This window comes from Opisthocomus hoazin, chromosome 2 (assembly GCF_030867145.1).
Source record: "Opisthocomus hoazin isolate bOpiHoa1 chromosome 2, bOpiHoa1.hap1, whole genome shotgun sequence".
NCBI lineage: Eukaryota > Metazoa > Chordata > Aves > Opisthocomiformes > Opisthocomidae > Opisthocomus > Opisthocomus hoazin.
This window is the reverse complement of record NC_134415.1, coordinates 122,882,672-122,888,671: the sequence shown is the minus strand read 5'-3', so window position 1 is coordinate 122,888,671 and position 6,000 is coordinate 122,882,672.

Sequence of the window (6,000 nt, the reverse complement as noted above, 5' to 3'; positions counted from 1 at the left end):
GAGTTGCCACTGACAAAGAATAGTAATAAAGGGTAACATATTTGGTAGGAATCGAGTATGTGGGGATCTAGATCCTTTCCTATCTTTACAATTCAGACTAGGAAGTTTCTGTGTGAACAATAAAAAAGTAAATCATCACCAGGATTCCTTATTGCAATTTGCATGTTGTATGCCCACCTCTGAAGACACACACTGGCACACGTAGCTGGATTTTGATCCAGTTTCAACAGGAAAAATGATGAGCTGTCATGCAGAGTGTCTTGAGATCTGCTTTTAGGGCACCTGACTGCAAAAAAAATGAGTGCAAACTCCCTGGGGATGAGGCAGCCTCTCTCCTACGAGTCCTGATTCCAAAGCAAACACACTAACCTATTCCACAACACACCAGCATCACAATGTTATATAATGCAAACCACGTTACGTATTTAGAGTTATTCAAAATATGACAACGACAAAATCTGGGCTTGTGTAGCAAGTTATGCGATGGTTCTTCAGCTAAAGATGTTGCTTGCTGAGCTTTCATGTATTCCAAAAAAGCTTTTAGAAGAATTAAGGAAAATTCCTTAATTACCGAGGTGGACAAAGGTAAGTTTTCTGAAAAATTATCTGGGTCTTGGATAGGTTCCTCATTTATAGAACACTTGTGTAATCTGTATCTGACCCAAAGTAATGATGAATGATCCATTTGTTCAAACAATTCGGACTCCAAATGTACCAATACAGTTAAAAAAACCACCAAACCCTTCAAGTATGCACTGATGGTTTCAAAGAAGACTTCATTATGAGTTCCACTCTTCATCCTTAAAAAGATTATATAGTAAAACTTGTCCTGATGGTAGTTGGAGCAGAGCTGGAGCAATTCCAGAAGCTTTAGAAAAATGACTCCAGTCATATCTGAAGCTAAATTCTGCTCCTGTTTGTATCCAGTGCTCTACAGGTTCCAATAAAAGCTGTTCGAGCATGCATTTCAAGGCAGAGTTTGGCACACAGGTTTCCAATTTCACAAGGTTTATGATTTAAAATGTTTTCATTTTTTCCTTGGGCCAGCAGGAACAAACAATACAATGGAAACACATGTGCTGGCCCCAGAGGGCGAAGTGCTTTGCACTCTTCCACAAAGACCTCCTCTGAGTGACACTGATAGCAACACTGATGGGATTCAGGGGGCACTATTTCCAGCTGCCTTTCCTAAGCCATAAAGGAGGAGCTGCTCTGTTATAATACCTTTTGTGGAAAAAATAAGAAACATCAGTGATTTGTGAGGATGCCACAGAATCCTTTAGATGAAGACACATCTTCAGTATTTCCTGAAGACCTAAAGATAGCTTTAGTAACTTTAGCTTCCATAGACGCATAAATAATACCTCTGGAAATAACACAAAAATAAAAGATATTTACTTACCAAGGTCTAACCCCTTGGTCTAACTAGTGAGTGAAAAATAAGGCGTAATAGTAAGGAGATCTATGCCAGGTCTTGTTTTCTGCAGTATTGTATTTTGAATTGGATTACACTTTAAATGTACTTGCCTCTTTAGAAAGGCAACAATATCCCTAATTGCCTTTGTAATAAACTTGGCTTTGGATGTTCAAGAGCTGGAAGGTCTGAAATGGTTTTCAGAATGGTTTTGTGATTTTAACACATTTCTATTTGTAAGAAAAGGAGTTTGTAACTCACACTGAAATGTGAGTACTGGAGAAAATAGTTATACTAAGTTATGTCCAAAATCTTAAAGTTGTATCATCTCACAAAAGCAAAAGGAAAATGATGGTTAAGGGAACAGCACCAGCCTTTATATTGGCTCTATCATGGCACCATTTTGTCCCAAGCAAGCAGTGAACACCCCAAGCAGTCAATCTGCAGAATGCTGCAGCTCCAGTAAGGGCAAGTGCAGGTTGTACGTTCCTCTCCTGGCAGTTATGGTATTTCCAACCAGAGCCAATGAATTCTGATAATTTCAGACTACTTCTGCACCAGTAAATGAGACAAGCCATGGACAGCACTGGAATGTTACATTTTGACCAGGATTGTGTAAATCCTGATGGTTGTCTGTGTCTGAGGGCTTCAGTAGATGGGAAGGGAGGGCAGGGTAGGAAGCAGAGAAGTGGGGAGAGGGATCCTTCCTGTGCCCTGTAACATGTCCTCCTTTCCTGCAATCTGTTCCCATCTATAAAGTGATTTAATCAACAGACACATGTTGTTTTTCTGCTTTATGAAACCATCTTCTCAGAGATCAGGTGACTCAAATCAGAGAATATGTTAATCAGTTCAATCCAAGCTTTCTTCTCCCCCCCCCCCACCTCCATTTTCTCCACCACAAGAGGCTACAGAGCAGAGTTCAACACTTTCGGTTTGCAAACAAAATTGCAGCATCTGTCTTGTCACTTTGACTGGGGTTCTTGCCCAATTTTTTTTTCTTGATTGTTACCGTAGTAGCAGTGTGGTGGCTTTTTGAACCATGAGAAAAAGACAAAGAGACACAGTAGTGTGTAAGTAGCTCCCAAGCTGAGGATTTGATTGATCTACTCTGTGCTGGAATTAATTCTTCCATTTATTAATGTTATCTGTTGAACTGAAACTCTGAAATCTGATGATCCTAAATTGATTCAGATTGAATGCAAGACATGATTAAAATTGTGACTTGAAGTCCAACAGAAAGAAAGTAGCAGCTCAAACTTCACTTGACAGGTCCATACGTATCAGATGATAAATATCGGAAAATTACTCAGGGAATAGACTGAGTTGGTTTTTTTTTTTTCACCTTCACATTATATATTAAAGAAATTGCACTAAGAGGAAGAACGGGATCCAATACATAAGATTTTCTTCAAAATGACTCACCAGGGAAAACCTTCTCTGTCATAGTGCAAAAAGTTGGAATACTGTTCAAAGTCAGAACACTACTCCCGGTATAGCCCTCTTCATTTGTTATTTTAAACCTGTCCCACCACTGTTTTGCATCTCTTCTCCAGTAGTTTCAGAGTTTCAAGCATTCAAACAAGTATTAAACTAATACTGTAGGGAACCTACTTGGTTTATCTCTTCTCTTGCTACCTGTTGTTCAGTACCAAGGGGTCAGCTCTTCTGATAGCTGCTCACAATCATCTACTTGCTAGATTTCAAAGACACAGTCCCTGACTACCTCTTCAGCTTGCGAAAAGTGCTTAATGGACAAAGCTGCTTTGTTATTCTCCTTTATATCCTATCTTACAACTTTCCTTTGTCACAATGGCTGCAGTGGTGCAGACTGCAGTCTCTGGGGCATAGCAGATATTTGTCTCAGTGATTAATACAGGCTGCCTTGGCTTGATTTTTGATGAAAAGTTTGGAAGCCCACATTTCCTGAAATGTATTTTGAAGTGTCCTTCATACACAAACAGTTCTTGCTGCTGTTAGAGAGGATTACTGTTTTGGGACTCTGGCTTTGGCATTCATCTGTATGTTGTATAAGTTACCCTGTTTCTAAGCCTTTGGGCCAGGTTCAAAATATTTGGAAGAAGCAGTCAACTTAATGGAGACTCCCAGACTCATTGACTTGCCAGCCTAGAGGTCCCAAACTTAAGCAGGTGTTACAAAAGGAGCATCAATGACATGTTCAGTTCAAGCAGTGATGTTGGACTTGGTCTCAGTTCCTTAGGACATACATGCTATTTCTGCTAATGAAAGAAAGTTACAGTTCTGTGCCGGGTTTCCAGCGACTAGAATCTCTTAAGATAATAATTGCATGGTTCAACTTTGTATGGTTCAACTTTTAGCTCACACTACTGCGTTTCATGCTTATGAGGTAAGGGGCAAGATGGTTGCTATTTCCCTCCTCCCCTCTTGCAGATTTACTGTGCTAACCTTGGAACCAAACAGCCAATAATTCTTCAGCCTTCCTACATACCTGATTCTCAGGGTGGTCACTATGACGGTCACTTAGTAGCTGTGACATTGGCCTTTTAAGGGAGGTAAGCCCCATTTAAGCCATTTTAAGGTTTCTCATTAAACTTAATGGGTTTAATTATGGGAATCCATAATTATTTTCACATGTTAAAGAGATTTCCTTGAATTGTTTGTAAGGTATATATTTTTAGAGACAGATGTTTTCTGAGAAAACAGAGTGCAGAGTTGCTTAAGTGGGTGCCTCTCTGTCAAATCCTGGATTTTCATTATACTATTTACTCTAAAAGCATACCTTGGTAAGGGAAAAAATGATGTGAAGATTCAATACCACCTGCTGTAAGATTAAATAAAACAGCTCCTATGAAAAAAAATAACCTACCTTGCCAGAGCAGAAGGGGTCAAACAATAAAATACCTATTGTCTCCTGTCAAAGTAAATCATACTAACAGGTTGCTATGGCAGAGACATTATGAGATACTTGATCGCAATATTTTTAAGATGGGAACTCTATATTATCTAACAATAAAGGCGGCACAGTGACAAATGTTTATCTCAGGTTATGAACACACATCTAGGAATGGGCAGGTGACATGTATTGCCTAGCACGTGACTTTAATTTCCTGGGATCAACGTTAGGCCATTTTTTTTGTTCTCAAACTCTCTAATAAAAGCACTGCTTGATAATGTTTTCCGCTTTGATCCATAAATTTAGGAAAGACTTCTGACTAGTTGATACAGGCGTTATGGTAACAAAAGGGTGGTCTGCATGGCGCCCTTCCAGAGCTGAACTGCCAGCTGGGCAACACCAATGAGACAACCACAGCCCTGTCAGTTTACTCTTGGTTTCTATGAAATCAGTGCTGAGTCATGAAAAATTCCTTCTCTCTTCTCCCTAACCTCTTCCATGTGATAGATACTCTCTGAAGATGTGAAGTAAACAGGCCCCATAGTCTCTATCACAGAGGGACCAATCTAAACCCTGATTCATGAAGCATGTTTGAGTAGGGGAAAGTAAAAATGTTATCCCGTTTCTTCTTTGTTCACTAGCAACGGGGCCTTGCGAAACCAAGCTCAGGAGACAAAATACCTTTCTGTGTGTGTAGTGGTGAAGGCACAGGAATAGGGATAGAACAGAATTTATGACTTCCTGGATTAGATTCAGTATCCTTGTACGTTGCTTCTAGGTAAGTACAATGTTCACGACTGACGTTGATTCACAAGGGACCCAGAGTGGTATTTCACTTCTGTGGAAGGCAAAGATTTGCAATATACTTCCTGCTCCATACAAGCCACACAGTCCCCTATCCCAAGTAGCTGTATTAGTCATTGACTGTCTCTCTGTTATGTTTCTACAAACTCAGCACATTCAGGATCTGATCTGGGTTTTTAGGCAATAATCTACTACAATTAATTATTAAAAATAAGTCTTTAGTACTCTGCTGCCAATTACCAAGCTGAGAACATCTTACAAGGAAGATGGTATGTAGGGAGGAAGAAATGACACACAGGGAATAGATCTGGTTAAATATACTGAACCACAATATCAGCTTTAGACCTGGACCATTTCATTATCTTGGTAGCTGCTTTTGGAAATTTAGGAGTATACTGATAGTAAGCAGGCAGTGATTTTGCATATCCAGTCAGATTTGTAATTGCAAAATTATGCTCTTGAGATTTTGCTCTCTGCCTTTTTTTTCACACTTTCCACATTTTCACAATACATAATATCTTTCACTGTGTTTCTAAAACTTCACAGAAACTTCTGAGATCTCTATTCTCTCACTCCACGCCTCTTGGAATCTGTACGTCTGAGCAGAACTAGAGTTTGCATTGCCAATAGAGCAGACATGGAAATGAAACACTTCTGATTTCTCTCACCCAGAATTTTTTAGCTAAAGTCCATCTGCTCACCAGTGCCTATTTAGGAATGCACAACACCTTTTCCTTTTCCGTAGCAGCCAAACTGAACAAGAGTGGGTGGAAATATTAAAATGACACTTTTGAACCGAACTGTAACTTTTTATTAAATGAGAGGGAGAGAAAAAAAAAAAGTGATATATGTCCTTTATAGATTCTGAGCTGGAGCTGAAAAGGCAAAATCTATCTGTTTAAAAAAT